Source organism: Ceratotherium simum, chromosome 1 (assembly GCF_057802395.1).
Source record: "Ceratotherium simum simum isolate JZ-2026a chromosome 1, ASM5780239v1, whole genome shotgun sequence".
NCBI classification, from domain to species: Eukaryota; Metazoa; Chordata; class Mammalia; order Perissodactyla; family Rhinocerotidae; genus Ceratotherium; species Ceratotherium simum.
Window position 1 is genome coordinate 102,931,709 of NC_141900.1, and position 18,020 is coordinate 102,949,728.

At 49.9% G+C, this 18,020-nt stretch overlaps 1 non-coding gene across 1 annotated transcript; it reads left to right on the top strand.

Moving 5' to 3' along the window:
• Positions 1–12,671: 12,671 nt before the first annotated feature.
• Positions 12,672–12,743, top strand: TRNAC-GCA (transfer RNA cysteine (anticodon GCA)). Its single transcript has one exon. It is a non-coding gene; the product is annotated as a tRNA-Cys (tRNA).
• Positions 12,744–18,020: the final 5,277 nt, after the last annotated feature.

Below are 18,020 nucleotides of genomic sequence, written 5' to 3' on the forward strand. Positions count from 1 at the left end.
AGAAAGCCGCTGTAGAGCGGGAGGAATCCTAATGGCACACATGGGGTGGAGGTTGGTCTCTGCCTGAGACCGTCCCTCGTCCAGATCTGTCCCCTGTCCCTCAGCACCTGCCCTCTCAAATCCTCCTCGCTCTGTGCTCCAGTTCCTGCTTCCTTCTGTCTTCTAGGCTTCAGTCTCCTTGTGAGAAGGGACTGAGTCTCTCTGGAATGTCCCCAGCACCTAACACAGTGCCTGGCACATACATGGATAATAAACAATGAGTGATCATTAAATAGATGATGAACCAAATAGAAGCTCAGTTTTCTCTTTCAAATAATAGCACTGGATCCAATATGCAGTTTTCAAAGCTTTTTTCTTTTTTTTTTTTTAGGGGAGGAACCCTTGATTCAAATGACAGCTGGAAACATATAACACAGGGCAATGTGGGACCACTCTGGTTGAAGCAGGGGACAGGAACCCTGGAGCCCTGTTCTCTCGGAACACAAAGGATCATGCCAAGATACCTGTTCCTTGCTTTCTAAACTCAGACATTTTATTTGGGGAGAAAGGCTCACCTTTGAAGCAGCTTCTTGGAGTAGGTAAGTCATGGTGAGCTCAGGGCTGGGAAGAAGGCGGGTATTGACTGGGGTACTGAGTGGCTGGCATGTAGACTGATGCTAAAAAGTAGTATTTTTAGGCTCCTGCAGGGCTGGGCACAACCGAGGGCAGAGCTGAGTAAAGGGGCCCCCAGACAGTGTGGTGCGAGACTGCTTTATCTACTGGATGCTTCCGCGGGTGGGCTCCTCCTACCGGAATTCTAGGAAAGGTGTAGGCGGGGGTTCTTCTTCAGTGGATTTGGGTGGGGTCTAAGCATCGCACTTCTAACATGTTCCTCGGGATTCTGATGCAGGTCCAGGTTTGAGAACCAAGGCTCAGGGATCCCTCTGAGCAGACACTAACTAGCCTCTAATCTTTGAAAGTGTTTGTATTTGACTCCGCAAATGGATCCTTACAAGCATACATTCTCACCAAGAAATGCAAAGGGTGCAGATGACGCTGAAGGGCTCTCTCTGCTGGCCACCCTCCCAACCCCAGCCCCCTCCCCGGGGCCCCCACTATTGTTTCTGGTGTGTGACCTTTCAGGCTCCTTTCTCATGCATTTTCATACCTGTAGGTACTGAGGAAAGGCAAAGGGCTTAAAAGACACGCATACAGGGCATAGTGGTTAAGTTCACATGCTCTGCTTCAACAGCCCAGGGTTCGCAGGTTTTGGTCCCAGGTGCGGACCTACACACCACTTATCAAGCCATGATGTGGTAGCATCCCATAGAGGAAGATTGGCACAGGTGTTAGCTCAGCTACAATCTTCCTCAAGCAAAAAGAGGAAGTTTGGCAACAGGTGTTAGCTCAGCTACAATCTTCCTCACCAAAAAAAAAAAAAAAGTGTATCATTCTGCAGCTTGTTGTTTTCACTTAGCAATATGTCTTAGGACCTTTTCCTGTTGGCGCATTTTGATCGACTTCACTCTCTGAGAGCCTGGGCTGGCTGCATGCTAGGAACTTGGTTTCCAAGGCCCTGATTAATTGTGGAGCCAGCCTTGTGGTGGCAGCCACGTGCAGGTGGCCAAGCTGGCTGTCTCCCTAGTGTGACTGTGTCACAGGTGCCTCAGTGTACCGCAGAAAGGGACAAGCTGTGCCCCTGTAGTCCTAGGGACAAAATCTGGCTCAGTGTTGTGCAATGTGGATAGCCATTAGATATTGGTGGCTGGAATGTTCTCCATTCATTCATTTATTTAACAAAAATTGTGTCTACCATGTGTCAAGCCTGGGGCAGGAAGGAGGGGCAGTAAGTATTCTCTATTCTTAAGAAGGATCTTAAGAGATGGGCGTAATTGGTGAGGTCACTTAGCCCTTGAAGGACGCTTACCCAAGGTCACTGTATTATGTAGGGTATATGATTGGCTGCTGTAGCAGAGACTGACAAAACAAAATGAAACAAAATAATGAAACAGTAGCTTAAACAAGATAGTGATTGGTTTCTCTCCCCTGACAGGGCTCACAGTGTCACAGATCCAAGTTCCTTCCAGTCTGTTGCTCCACCTTTCCTAGGGTGTGGCCTTGTTGCCATGGTTCAAGACAGCTCATTACTGTGTCTATAGCCATTAAGAAGGAAGCAAGAAGGGGAAGGGGGCTCTTTCCCTTTAAGGATGACACATTATTTACTTCTTATTTAATAAACTCGTATTTAGTATTTACCATGTACTTTTCCAATATTGACCCATTGAAGTCTCATTACAGCCTTTAGTTTCCTCATGTTATAAAGAAACCGAGGCACGGAGAGGCTAAATTGTCAAATTTCACGTAGCTACAGGAGGGAGAGCCCCTTGCATCCCTTTAGTCAGAACCAGCCACACGGCCACATCTACCTGCAGACCAGGACTGGAAACATGGTCCTTATTCTAGGTGGCCATGTGCCCAGCAAAAAACCCCAAGTGTTCGGTGACTTGAAGGAGGGCAGGGGTGTTGGAGGACTCCTGACAGCCTCTGTCCAGCTCACAGCCCGTCATCTGCAGGCCAGGCTCCCCCAGCTCTCCTGACAACCCACCCAGGGATCCTTCCACCACATCACATGTTCTCAGAAATTCCCAGGATCTGCTCTGCCTTTACTGGAACCTGTAGTTCTGTTGGGAGTGCTTTGTGGTGTCTGGTCCCAGACTGGGACTTTGAGAAGAATGAAGTCCGGTGACATCTGGTGCCCTCAGGGCCTCCTCCTGTTTCCTGCAGAAACAGGCCAGTTGGCATCTCCCCCGTGAGTTCTGCCCTGGATCAAGAAAGAGTAAGGGGCTTGTGGGAGGCACCAGCAGGGCCCACGGGAGAAGAGCACCACACATCTGTGCTCAAGTAAGGCATAGAGGGCTGCAGGATGAACCCCTGGGCCTTAGGAGGCCCCCGGGCTCCCACAGGGCCCTCTGCAGGAGTGTCGTGAAGTGGGGGTGGCAGCAGCGATCAGCCTACCTGTGTCTTGATGTTTGCTGGGTGTTGTCTTCCCATACAGCTGCACTGTATTAGTCTCCTTTTATTCCTTAAACTGTTTCCTGACTGCATTTTATGAACATGTCTGTAGCCAGCGTGGTCTGGGCACTGCAGGGACTCGATGCATAAGGCACAGGTCCCCCTCCTGCCTCAAGGAGTCTGCAGTTAGGACGAGGGAGAAGACTAACACAGACAAACTGTAAGATAAGAGGAGAAAACAACTATTTTTGGAGCCAGAGAGCCCTTTGAGGATCTGCTGACAATTACGGGCAGTATCCTGAGAAAAGGCACATTGAGCTTACAAGGTGGAGACCATGGAAGGCGTTCTGTAGCTACACTGTGGTGTAAGGATGTCTCTTGGCCACGTGTGCAGTCAGGAGGGAACTGTCACCATGCTCGTCTCGGGAGGCTCCCCTGGGGAGGGGGGACTTGAATGAGGCCTAAAGCGTAGGGGAGAGGCAGAGGCAGAAGCAGGGGAGGCCTTCTAGGTGGAGGGGCCCCATGAGCGGAGGCAGAGATGGGATGAACAGGGTGGTTGGGGAGCATTAAGGAGAACAGCATGAAGTGGATGGCTGGCAGAATGTAAATAGGAGATCCAGTAGGCTGGGGCCACAGCGAGGGCCTTTAGTGACAGGGATATGCCAAGCCTCAAGCCTCAGATGCCAGGAGAGCAAAGGGTCGGGGTGGCCTGGCTCCAGAGCCAGTGGCAGAGGCAACTCACTTGCTGTGCCCCTGTATGTCCTTTCCCAGCAGGGAACTGGCTGGTGAGCAAAGAGAAGACCCAGAGGAAGAGTCAGAGGGGCCAGAGTCAGCGTGGACAGTGGAAGGGGCACCTGGCAAACAGAGCGGGGGGGGGGGCACCTGCGGGGATCTGCTTGCACATAGGGGACCCCCAGAAATTCTGCCCCTACGGAGAGAGGGGAGGCCTCTCTCCTTCCAGGCTCCAGGGCCCGGCCGTGCCAGCCTCTGGGGCCGTGGAGCCGCGTGGCCAGAGCTTTGCCGGGAAGGAGCTCTGTGCGCAGCACTGGCGCGCCCACCACGACCCTGGCCCTTCGCCTGTGCTCGGTGTCCCAAGAGCTTCGCACAGCCGGCCGCCCTCGCCAGCCCCCGCCGCGCGCGCACAGCCGAGCGCGCCCACGCCAGCGCCCAGTGCGGCAGGAGCCTCGTGCACCAGCCGACCCTCGCCGCCCGCTACCGCAGGCACACCGCGGAGAAGCCCGACCAGCGCGCCCAGGGCGAGAAGCGCTCCGGCCGCCCCTCCTCGCTGCTGCAGCGCCGGCCCTCGCCCGCGGGCGAGATGCGCCACCCGCGCCTGGCCGGCCCGACCGTGCGCCTGACCTGCTGCCGGGCGAGCGCGCCTTCCGTGCGTCCAGTGCGGCAAGCGCTTCCCGCAGAAGCCCGGCTTCCTGCGGCACCCGCGCGGCCACTCGCAGGAGAGGCGCCAGCCCTGTGGCCACTGTGGCAAGCTTCACCTGTCCCTCCTGGCTCGTGTACCACCAGGGCGGCCGTGCCAGCCAGGCCTCCCCGTCTTGTGCAGCTTGCGAGAGGGGCTCCCCGACCGATGAGCCACTCGCGGGTCTACTCAGAGATGCAGTGTGGGCGAGGCCCCCCAGGGACCCTTCTGCTGCATCCGGATCTGAGGGCGCCAGACCCGAGCAGGGCCACAAGGGGCGCCCCGGGGGCAGGCAGCTGAGTGACGGTGATCAGGAAGGTCTGGGAGGCTCTCGGCACAGCTGTCTCTCTGGTGTGAAGACAGAAAATGCGGGGTAGCCCCTAGAGGGCCCCCTAAATGGGCCATTGAGCGTGGAGGGGTCCTTGGTGCCCTTTGAGTGCCAGCTGCGTCTCCTAGGGGCACTTCTTGGCGGGGTCAGAGCTTCTCTGTGCTGCAGTCAGGCCCCCAGGGAAGGGCTGTTGTAAAGCAGAGCTTGAGGGGTGATGGCCTCACCTGTTCCAGCTGCTGCTGAATACAGCAGGGGTCTCAGAGTCCCTGTCCTTTTACTGTGATCTGACAATACGGTTGGGGGATTGGGATTTATGTGTTCAATTACTCCCATGCTAGGGGCAGCCTGTGTGGAAATAATGGCGATGTGGTATCTGCTATGAAAGAGTGCGTGCTCTGAGGGGTGTGTGTGTGAACATGTGTGTGCATGTGTGTGTTAGACACATAAAGGGCTCACATCTGGTACAAAGTGGTCATAGTGAAATAGAGGCACATACGCTGGTGTGGGAACCCAGGGGAGAGACTGTGTGTTTGGGAGAGTCCGGGATGCACCCACGGGAGATAACACTGGCTCCATCTTAAAGAGTGAGTGTCGCAGGGGAGGAAATGGTCTCTAGAATTCTGTGTAGCATGAACTGTGTGTTCAGGAAGTAGGAAGTCAGAGTGCCTGGAGCTAGAGGACATGAGGGCAGAATCGAGACGGGAGCATGGACAGGTTGGTGGAGTTGGATTTGTTAAATCAACAAAAATGTGCTGAGTTCTGGGGGCATGTGAGGAAAAGACAGACACAGCCTCCCATGTTATAGGTGAAAGGCCTTGTTTGCTGGACCTAGGAGATTCAAAGTTGTCGTGGAGGCAGTGGGGAGCTGACAGAGGCCTTAAAAAAGTCAAAAAATGTAACAAAACACGTTATGGAAAATCTTTAGAGAAAAGAACTAAACCGATCACTACTGTAATTTTTTTTTTTTGGTGAGGAAGATTGGTCCTGAGCTAACATCTGTGCCCATCTTCCTCTGTTTTGTATGTGCATCACTGCCACAGCATGGCTTGATGAGCTAACCCTGGCCCACAAACTTAACCAATATGCACCAGACTGGTCCCTGCTACTGTAATTTTGATGTCATTTCTTCCAATCTTTTTTCTGTCTCATGCTTTTACACATACTTATATAAAATATAAATGATTAAGTGTTCTACCTTCTGCATTTAAAAAAAACATTTTGCATGTTGCTAAGTAATCTTGTCTCATGCACATCCCTCCTTCACATACCTGTTGGAGTGAGTGATTAAAAACAGAAATGGGCCATGTCACTCCTCAGCTAGAACCTTCAAGGAATCCCAAGGTGTGAATAGTGTCAGAAGTCCTCAACTGCCAACCTCTCCCCTCTCATATGTGACCACCCTTGCCTCACACATCCACCTGGTGCTGAGTATGACCTGGGGCCCAGACTCACCTGGGACCTGAGACTCACCTGGGTGCTGAGACTCACCTGGAGCTGAGACTCACCTGGAGCTGAGGCTCACCTGGAGCTGAGACTCACCTGGGTGCTGAGGCTCACCTGGGTGCTGAGACTCACCTGGAGCTGAGGCTCACCTGGGTGCTGAGGCTCACCTGGAGCTGAGGCTCACCTGGGTGCTGAGGCTCACCTGGAGCTGAGGCTCAGCTGGAGCTGAGGCTCACCTGGGTACTGAGCCTCACCTGGGTGCTGAGGCTCACCTGGGGCTGAGACACACCTGGGGCTGAGGCTTACCCGGGACTGAGACTCACCTGGGCCTCCATCATCATCAAGATGAAGTGCCTCTCCTCCCTTTACCTGGCCACACCCAGCCACGCTCCTGCCTCTGGGCCTTTGCTTTTGCTGGTCTCTGTATCTGAAAGCGCTTCCCCAAACATCTACATGGCTGGCTCCCTCCTCCCTTCAGATCTCTTTTCGGATGTCACTCACTTGATATAAAATAACACCCGCTCCCCGCTCCCCTGGCCCTTTCTCTTCTTCCTCTGCCTGTGTTTCTTCAGAGCACTGACATGTCATTATTTGGTTATGACAGTGCCCCTCCCTGAAAGTCAGCTCCTGGAGATTGGGATTCTATTTTGTTCCAGCTGTATGCCCAGTGCCCAGAACAATGCCTGCCACATGGTAGGTGCTTACTAAATATCTGAATGATTGAACGAATGTTTTGTGTCTCTTTCTACTAAAAAGTAAATTCTTTGAAAGCACCCATCATTTTCCTCTTCTCTGTACCTGTCCTGTTTAGCACAATGCCTGTTTAGCATACAGCAGGTGCTTAATAAACGTTGAATGATCTCTCAAAATGGCTACATTCAATTGAGTGAATGTTGTTAACTATTCTATTACTGGGCATTTAGGGTTTTTCCGACTTTATAGTCAACAGAGTGATGATCTTCCTAGGTTCATTATTTTCCATGGGTGTTTATTTCTTTAAATTCTCAGAAGTGGCATGACTGAGTCAATATTATAAATACAGTATTGCCAAATTGCTTTCCAAAAGAGTTGGGGAGGACTGAGTATGTAGGAGGTCCCACTTCACCAGCCTTGCCATCTTAGGATGTTAGTGCTAGATAACAAACAAAAACAAAACAACAACAATAGTATCTTATTGATCGAGAGAGGTTTTTGGAAGGCAATTAATTTTGTAGATATTATGGGCTGAACTGTGTCTCTCCAAAATTCATATGTTGAAGTCCTAACCCCCAGTATCTCAGAAGGTATCATATTCGGTGAGAAGGCCTTTAAAGAGGTGATTAAGGTTAAATGAGGCCATCTGGATGGGCCCTAACCCGGAAGGACTGGTGTCCTTATAAGAAGAGGAAGAGGCACCAGGGATGCCTGGTGCACAGAGGGAAGACCATGTGAGGACACAGGCGGAAGGCGGCCATCTGCAGCCAAGGAGAGAGGACTCAAGAGAAACCAACCCTGCCAGCACCTTGATCTTGGACTTCCAGCCTCCAGAACTGTGAGAACAAACTTCTGCTGTTTAAGCTGCCCAGTTTGTGGTACTTTGTAATGGCAGCCCCAGCAGACGAAGACAGTAGGTAAATGCTGATGGCTGTGCAGAGGGTGGACAGCTAATAGGACAGAGAGAATGAGCCGAGGCTGGCAGGGGGAGGCTGCAGGCACGCCCCCCGGACCTCTTCTCTCTGTGGACGCTCCACCGGGGTTTGCTGAATGCTGCAGGTGCCGGAGGTGCTCACCTCTGCTTGCTGAGCCCGAGAAGGCGTTCCGTCAGAACTTTGTCATTCCAGAAAGATCCACCGAACCTGAGTGATGTGCCAGACACCGTGTTAGATGATGGGGCTACAGAGGCAAATAAAGCAGAGTGGTTGTTCTCCAGCAGCTCAGTCTAGCGGGGGACTCCTGTAAATAAATAAGTTATCCCACTAGCACTAGAGCCAGTGTTCCGTACATTTAATTTAGAGTGCCTACAAACTGCAAGTGTGCATCCTTTTTCACTTGTATTTTATTATAATTTGCACAAACAACTGGGTTTGGGAACTGTATTACTCCTAATATCTTTAAAATATTGTGGATGTTTTAATAACTTTTATATTTATTTTTTGTACTAAAAAAATGTACATGTTTATGCGCAACATAGATGCCCAGTGGGAGGGGGTGGAGGTGAGGGAGAGTGTCACAGAAATGGTGATATGTAGGCTGCATTGTGTTTCTGTTCTATTACACTTTCTTCCTTTTTTAGATAGGTAATAAAATATTGAAATAAATAATATATTCGCATGGTTCCGAATTCCAACGGTATAAAAGGGTATGCAGTGATAGCACTTCTCACCCTGCCCACCCACCTTCCCCTCCCTGAAGGCAACTAGTGTTGCCAGTTTCTTGTGTATCTTGCCGGAAATTTTTCATGCCTATATAAGTGAATATATTTTCTCCCCCTTTCTCCCCCCGCTAATGGTAGCATGCTATGGTGTATACACACTGTCTGCGGCTTGCCTTTTTGTTTCTTCTTGGCAGTCTTTCCATATCAGTGTATTTTTTTATGGCTACTTATTAGTATTTGTAGGATGTTCCATGATTCATTTAACCAGTCCTCAGATGAGGGACGTTGGGGTTGCTTCCAGTGTTTTGGAATTACAAATAATGTTGCAATGGAATAACCTTGCACAAACATCATTCCACAAATGTGTGCCTATATCTCTAGGTTTCCAGAAGTGAAATTTCTGGGTCAAAGTTATGTGCTTTCATAATTTTGAGAGTTATTGCCAGATTCCTGCCATGAAGGTGTATCGGTGAGTGCTCCTGCCAGCAATGCTGAAACATGCCCGTTCCTGCACGCTCGCCCCACCTCAGTGAGGCATCAGACTCTGCTATCTAGCATCTTAAAGGAGTGTACCTGGACTTCTCGGAGAAGGAGGCCTGGTAAGGAGGGGGAGCTGGAGTTGGAGCTGTTGTTGATGAAACCCCAAAAGTAAGGGAAAACTGACGGGGAACAGAGACTCTAGACTCTCCAATTAAACTGGGCTTGCTCTCGCTATCATAGTAATGGCAATCTTGCAGCGACTTGTTATTAAGCATTGGCTATGTGTCAGGTCCCGCTCTAAGGACTCTCAGCAGGAGGCAGCACATTTTTTCTGAAAAGGGATGGATAGTACATAGTTTTGGTTTCACGGGCGGTGTGATGGCTGTTGCAAGCACTCAGCTCTACCCGTGTAGCAGGACAGCAGCCTCAGGGGGGTGGGAGTAGCTGTGCTCCACTGAACTTTACTTACGGATGCTAACATTTAAATTTCATATACTGTTCAAGTGCTATGATATAGTATTATTATTTTTTAAAATAACAGCTAATTTTATTGAGCACTCACTCTGTACCATTCCTCCCACCCCAGCAACTTAAAAATATCAAAACCATTCTTTGCTCATGGGGTTATACCCGCGCAGTGGGCTATATTTTGTGGATCCCTGATCTAAAGGATCTCATTTAATCCTCACAGTTGTAGGGCCTTTTATAATTCCCATCTAACAGATGAGGAAACAGGCATAGAAAGGTTAAAGAGAGAAAATATCTGAGTTCAAGCATTTTAGGATGCGGCCACACTCGCTGCTTCAGCCGATGCACCATGGCGGCCCGAGCAGAGGAGGAGCCGTGCCCCACTGCCGACCGGCCTTTCCACTGCCCTCCCCTGGCCAGGCGCCCCCCTTCCCCGTGCTCCCTGCAGTCTCCTCCTCACCTGGCCTCCTCCTGCAGGAGAGGGCCTGCCCACCCCCGGCATCATTGTGAGGAGCTGTGTCTGTGTGGTGTGTGTGCTGGGCAAACAGGCAGCGTTCCTGACCACAGGGGTGTCGGCAGTTCTGACTTCACCACTCTGCGGCTGCCATTGATTTTCTCCTGATCTGGGTTGAATATCTCTTTCCCTTCTCTTCTCGGCCCTCCCCCTTCCTTGGGGGACAAAGGTCTCCAGGGAAAACTATTTCCTGGCCAGAGAAGCTGCAGCCCCGGCCATTCCAGAGACCCCTGTGTCAGAGCAGGTCAGCAAAGCTGGAGAAGCTGGTACTAAATGGCCTGGAGGTGCTCAGGCCAAAAGAAGCCACTGCATTGTTCCCCCTGCAGGCCAAGTCCCCGCCCTGGACTCGGGGCCTAGGCAGCCTCCTGCATGGAGGCTGTATTAGGCCCCTAGGGCTGCCATAGCAGAGTACCACAAACTGGGTGGCTTAAACAACAGAGGTCTATTGTCTTACAGTTCTGGAGGGTAGAAGTTTGAAATCAAGGTGTTGGCAGGGCCACGAGTCCTCTGAGACTTTGGGTAGAATCCTTCCTTTCCTCTTCTAGCTTCTAGCTTCTAGTGGTGCCTGTCCATCCTTGGTGTTCCTTGGCTTATAGATGGTTCACTCCAATCTCTACCTCCATTGTCACATGGCATTCTCCCCGTGTGTCTCTGTCTTCACATGGAGTTTTCCTTTTCTTATAAGACACCAGTCATATTGGACTTGGGCCCACCCTAATGACCTCAACTTGATGACATCTGCAAAGACTCTATTTCCAAATAAGGTCACATTCCCAGGTCCTGGGGTTAGGACTTCAACATATCTTTTTGGGAGACACAATTCAACCCATAACAGGGACCTTGCCTCTTGGCAGACACGCACGGTGAAGGGCCCACCTCAGCACCAGATCTTGTCTCCCAGTGGGCTATAATGTGAGTGAAACAGGAGGACATTCATGTGTGAAAGCCAGAATAGGGAGAAGGCAGCTGCCCGACCTCTTGACCTGCAGTCAAACGCCCTGAGCTCTAGCTACAGCACATTGGCAGGTCTCATCCCTTTTCTCTCTTGGACTTACACTCAGTGCCCGCGTGGCTTATTAATTCCCATGGGGGTCCTGCTGTGCTACAAACCACCCTTGGGCCTTGGTGCCTCCTCTCCAGGCCCCTATCCCACCCCTCACCCAACACTGTGGGCAACAGCCATCCGTGAACCTTGTCAAAAGCTTCACCTGATTCCTTTGCTCTTAATGCCGTTTTCACCTGGAATTCCTTCCCCACCTCCCCTGTTTATTAAGTCAGCTCCTCAGAGTGCATGACCCAGTTCAAAAAGGGAGCGTGTCATTACCCCAGCTTCTGATCAGGATTCTAATTAATGCTCTCTCTTCTGTGTTCCCATAGCACCTGGCTCATACCATGTTATTATCACTTGTTGCCATGTTGGGCATTTCCACCAGCCTGTTAGCTCCTGAGGCCAAGAGCTGTGTGGTTGTTAGGGTCAGGCACACAACAGGCACCTACTAAGCATTTGTTAGATGAATGACTGATAACCATCAAGGAATCTATGGCTGTGTATGGCTTCAGACAGCTCTGGGCAGCAGAAGTGATAGGTTGCTAGTCTTCCTTGATATGGCAGACTCAACTGAGGAGGCCCCAGAACTGCAGTGATGGCTCCCTGAGGCCATGTCTTGGCTACCCCTGACTTCTTTTGGAGGACCTCCCTCCCTCCCTGTACTATAGACATGTATTCTGAGTGGGAGCAAATACATTCTTACATGACCTCACTCCTGAAATGGTTATACCACTCAGGGACCCTGACCCCTGGTGGCAGTGGTTGGTCATGGATAGGCACAGAACAAGCCAGGCCAATCAGAGTCCTTCTCTAGAATTTTCCAGAATTAACCCTTTTTCTCTCTAGCAACCAAGATGTAGGGATGTGAGCCTGGAGATGTTGGAGATGAGGTCTCAGCTGCACGGAGAGACTGGTTTGGGAGACTAAAGCTGACATAAGAGAGAACAAAAGAAAAAAGCTGGAGGGAGAGAGTCCTGATAACATCCGAGTTCCTGGAAGTCAGCTTCTTCTCTAATATTCCCATTGTTGGGACCCAATAAATTCTTTCTTAAATTTTGTATGAGTTGGGGGCCGGCCCGGTGGCGCAAGCGGTTAAGTGCGCGCGCTCCGCTGCGGCGGCCCAGGGTTCGCTGGTTCAGATCCCGGGTGCGCACCGACAGACTGCTTGGCAAGCCATGCTGTGGCGGCGTCCCATATAAAGTGGAGGAAGATGGGCACAGATGTTAGCCCAGGGCCGTCTTCCTCAGCAAAAAAAGAGGAGGATTGGCGGATGTTAGCACAGGGCTGATCTCCTCACAAAAAAAAAATACTTTCTGGGCAAGCCCTGTGGCTTGGTGGTTAAGTGCGCGCGCTGCAATGCTGGTGGCCCGGGTTCGGATCCCGGGTGCGCATCGAGGCACCACTTCTCTGTCCATCCTGAGGCCGAGTCCCACATACAGCAACTAGAAGGATGTGCAGCTATGACATACAACTATCTACTGGGGCTTTGGGGGGAAAAAATTAAATAAATAAAATCTTTAAAAAAACAAAAATTTTGTATGAGTTGAAATTTAATCTCTACCACTGACTGCCAATGTTAATACAACAAAATTCTAGGGGTGAAATAATATTAGTAGAACCATGCTTCTGAGAGGGGGTGTAGCTCAGTGGTAGAGCATTTGACTGCAGATCAAGAGGTCCCTGGTTCAACTCCAGGTGCCCCCTTACTTTTTTCACTCATAGAACCCACCTTAGAGTTCGTCTGTCAGGGGAGAGTATTTGGGAGAAGAGGTTAGGAGAAATGGGAGATTCTTCAGGAGCTGGAGAAATGGATGCTGGGTAAACAGACTCAAGAGATGTCCACTTGAGGGAGTGATCAGATTGGAACTTGAAACAAAACCAAACCTTGTCTGGCCCTGCAATATTTGGGTCGGAGGAGGATGAGACAATAGACTGTTGTGATAATGATGTGATGAGCTGGGCTAAGCATTGCTCCTTCTCAACAATCTACTCTCCTGGAGGTCTAGTCCCACAGCTCTTGCAACCTTCTCGACCCCCTCCCTCATGCTATGGACAAGGACATTAAGGAGAAAATAATTTCTCTTTGTTGCTCTGCACATGAAGCTCAAGCCCAGAAGGGCTCTTGGCCTTGGATGCAGAGCCCAGTCCTGGCGACCTGAAACCAGGATGATGCTCACATTGTCCCTTGGCAGATAATCTGCAGTGGGGACAGTTCTGTGGACCATGAGCTCCTTGAGTGCCAAGATGGATTCTTAATCAGCTGGGGGTCCCCAGCACCTGGAACAGATGGGAACATGGTAGACTTTCAATAAAAGGCGTGAACCAGCCACTGGCACCTCTTCACCCCATCCTCCTTCTCCTTAGCTGACCTCCACGGTCTCTTACACAATGTCTCCCTCCTCCGTAAGGCTCCCCACCCCCAAGCTTCTCCAGGTGCAGTTCTGAGAAGGAGGCCCTTGTTGAAGCAGCTCAGGGAGAGGCGGGCACATAGAGATAGTCTAATTTGTCAGCACCAGGCTCTGAGGAATAAAAGCTTGCAGAAAAACATTGAAGTTTTAAGGAGGTACCTGGAGTTTTTCACTTGTGGTTCAACCACCTGGCCTGAGTTCTGTCCTTTGTTCTGCACTAAACTCAAATGAGCTTTCCCATTTCCCACTTTGAGGAGGTGGGGGCACTTAGCAGAGCTGTTCATATAGGATTTATTTCCCATTCATTCATTCATTCATTCATTCAACAAATATCTATTAAACACTATGTCCCAGATTCTGGCTCAGGGCTGAGCATTCATAAGAGAATTAAGGATCCCTGTTCTCAAGGGGCTCATAGTCCAGTGCGTGGCAGGTGGCCCTAAGCTAAGCACTGTGGCATACAACGTAGGAGTCTGAGATGCACATCTTGCTATTATTATCAATAATACTACTGCCTTTGAGGTCTTGATTTCAAACACAGTATCTGACCATGACCTTCTATCCTCTGACCTTGTCAAGTCCTCTTTCCATTGCCTGTATCGCTTTTCACTACCCATCTCGCCCCTGTGTCCTCTCCTCCCTGCCCACACAGCTGAGATCCCATGGCCCAGCTCATCAACCACTCTCTTGCAAATCCTCTTACCTGTTTGGCCCTCTCTCCCTGTATTGTACCTACCTGGCAAAATCACGACCCAGGTATTCACTTAGTCCACGCCCACATCTGAGCAGCCAGACAGTGCCAGGGAAAAATCATATCACACAACTGCTGACGAGATTTACCTGTGACCAGGATAGCGTGTTGGCCTTGAACATAGCTAGGCAAGTCCAATAGCCTTGTATGATACACTTGCTTTCTCACTTTCGGAGACGGGTGCTTCAACTCTTCCGCGCTCTTCTCAAGTCCGCAACAATTCCTCCCTACCTTCTATTGTAGTCGAATATCTTGACTATTCAGAAATTGATGCTATCGGATGAGAACCATCTTCACCTTTCTTCCATCAATCCCAAACAACCAGTCTCCAACTGTATTCATACAATCTGTCTTCCCCTCTATTATGAAGTGTTTTCATTCTCATCTATCACTTGTAAGTTAAATTCCTGTCTTCCCTTCTCAAGGGCCCCACTGTGATTATGTCTTCTGTCTCCTGCATCAACATTTTCTTCCTCTCTATGGGATTATGGTCATAGGCATACAAGCATGCCTTAATATCATCATCTTTAAAAAAAATCTCTCTTAGAGAAAGACAAACATCACATGATTTCACTCATATGTGGAATATAAACCAACACATGGACAGAGAGAACTGTATGGTGGTTACCAGGGGCAAGGGGGTTGGGGGATGGGCACAAGGGGTGAAGGGAGGCATTTATATGGTGACTGACAAACAATAATGTACAACTAAAATTTCACAATGTTATAAACTATTAAGACATCAATAATAATAATAAAAAAAAGTCTCTCTTGATCCCATGACCGCTGCAGTTCCTGCCCAGTTTCTCTGCCCACTTTCCCAGCAAAACTGCTCAGAAGGATCCTCTGTACTCACTGACTCCACTTCCTTACATCCCACTCCAATCCAGCTTTCATTGTACCTGCTCCATGGAAACAGCCTTTATCGAGGTCATCGGTGACCTATATTTGGTCAATGTCTTGCCAATGCGGGAGGCCAATTCTCTCTCCTCTTTTCACTTTTTACTTTTACTCCTCTCACATTTTTGCAAGGATGACCACTCCCTCCTCCAAACGTGTGAAGACTAAGCTTTCCAGACCCTGCACTCACATTCATCCTACCCCACTGGCTGCTACCCCTCTTTCACCAGCCTTGAAATGTTAGTGCACACAGGGTAGTGTCCTGGGCTTTCTTGTCGCCTCTGTCTAACTCCTAATTCCATGGCTTCAAATTCCGTTTACATGATGATGACTCCCAGATTACATTCCTAGCCTGGACCACTCCTTACTCTCCAGACTGGAATATCTACCTGCCATTGGATATCTAATGGGAATCTCTATATAATTCATCCATCACAGAACTATTGATTTCCCACCCTCACCCAAATCTGCTCCTTCCTAATCCTACTCTAGCCCAGCAAAGGAGCCACCATCCACCTGGGGGCTCAGGCTAAAAACCTAGGCCTGGTTCTTGACTCGCCTTCTGCCCTCACATTTCACATCCAGTCCAGCAGTAACTCTTCCCTGCTCTACCTTCAAAGTTCTTCCTGTGCCCGACCATTTCTCATCAGCTCCACAGTTCCCCAACAATCTCCAGTGTGATTTCCTGGGTTGCACTCTTCTCCCTTCCAATCAATTCTCCCCCTAGCAGCCAGAGTGATATTTTAGAAATGAGCTCCGACCATGTCCCTCTCCTGCTCCAAAGCTCCGATGGCTTCTCATCACACAGACTGAAATAGAAATTTACCAGCGAGGAGCTTGTGGCTCACCTATCTCTCCAAGCCCATCATCGGCCATTTCCCACTTTGTTCTGCTGCATCCACATTGATCTTCTTTCTGTTCTCACAGCACTTCAAGCTCTTTCCCTTTTCAGGGTCTTAGCCTTTACTGTTCCATCTGTTTGGACCGTTCATCCCCTAGAGCCTTTCCTGTCTTGCCCACTCACTCAATTCTATTCAAATGCTGCTTCTGAGAGGCTTCCCCAATGACTCCATCTAAAATAGTACCTCTACCCTTGTAGTCACCTATCTGCTTACCCAGTTCGTGTTTCCATCTGGCCCTTGTCACAACCTGAAGTTTATATTGTATCTTTATATTAGTATAATATAAGTTTATATTATATTTTGGTTGTTGTTAAATTGTTTATCACCTACCTCTTCCCCTAGAATATAAGCTCTACAAGGGCAGGGACATTAACTGTCTTAGACTTTGTCTATTCCCAGCACCTGGAACTGTGCCCAGTGCATTGTAGATGCTCAATAAATATTTGTTGAATCAACGAATGAACGTTGGATGGATTGAAATAAGAGCTACACATGTGGAAAGTGCAGTTTCACCCAAGGCCACGTGGGATGTGGACCACAGTGTCAGCACATGGGCAGGCTGAGGGGTGAGTCCTTGGGTCTGCAGTGTGGTGGGGTGGAGGGCTTCTGGTCCATCATGAGAGGAACGAGAATGGCAGTGCCTACTTTAGTGAGCAAAACAGGACAAGACAGGTGACAGGCACCAAGGTCTGCCGCTGTTACCCTGCAGGCAAATGCACTGCCATTGAACTGTACCTCCAATGCTTCGGTTAGAACCAATTAATGCCTTTGCACCTGTGCATCCTCAGCCTGGGCTCCAGTAGAGGCTTTGGGAGGCTTTTGCTGGAGCTTGAAGACCTACCAGCGGCTCAAGAGTTAAAATAATATAAACTGTCTAACAGCCAGGTAGAACAAGACTTGCTAGGTAAGTATTCATATTGTGATAATTTATTGTGAGAACATGTGACAGTGATATTCAAAAGATTTAACAATGAGCTAAGCATTCAGAAGGATGGTGACCACAGTGATGGAGCAGAGTCCTTGAAGCCCCCTGCCAAGGCAGCCTTATTTTCTTTAGTTATTGTATCTTGGGAGATGGGTGGCTGGCAGCTCAGGTGGACTGGGGTGACCTGAGACATCAGTATGGAAGTATGTCAATGTTATAACCACAGGTGGAGCAGCACCCGTGTCCAGCTAAATATCTGACTTGTGTGTGATGAATGGGGGCTGTGGATGATCATTGGGCGGAGCAAGGAGAAATTAGCTGCTGTAAGGGTGAGCTCACTCAGGGTGGAAGGAAGGACGGCAAGCCGGGTGTCCCACACGGTGAGCAGCTGTCTGAGGGGTCTCCTGGATGGCTTCCCAGGTGGAGACAATCACATTCCACGTCGGTGAAACTGCATTGTCACCCACACTTCCCGCTCAGGTATCCCGGGGACATCCCTTCTTTCACACAGCTTACCTGCAACCTCCATTTTTATCAGTCACCATAAGAAGCAGATTGCATGTGGCAGGCTGGACTCTCCTCCTCCTCCAACCGCCAAGTTCTCTAAGTCTAAGGCCCAAGTGTGACAGTGCGCTGATGTTACTTGCCATGTTGTCCCAGCCCCTGCCTTACTTCCCGGCACAGGTCCAGCTTCCGGGAATATAGAGACGTGTGTGATGTGTGGGATGATGGAGGTGTGTGCGAAGCCCCTGGGGAGCCAGAGCAGAGGCAACGGGCATGGAGTCTCCACAGAGGCAATGATCTGCGAGCTCTGCTCAATCAAGGAGAACAGTTCCAGTGCAGAAGGGTCTATCTGCGGAGTGTGGGGGTGGAGTGGGGAACAGTCCTGCCAGGCCGGGGGAAGCACTGGTTGTGGAGATGGGCTGGGGAGACAGGAGACGCCATGCTGTGCCTGGCATACCTTGTCTCACACGTTCCCCTAAGTTTGGGCATTTACGTAGTTTCCAATTCTTTACCATTTTAAGGGGCATTGTGATAACAGAGAGTTTATCAAAGGATCTTTGCTGTTGATGCTGTTTGTTTTTTAATTTTGTA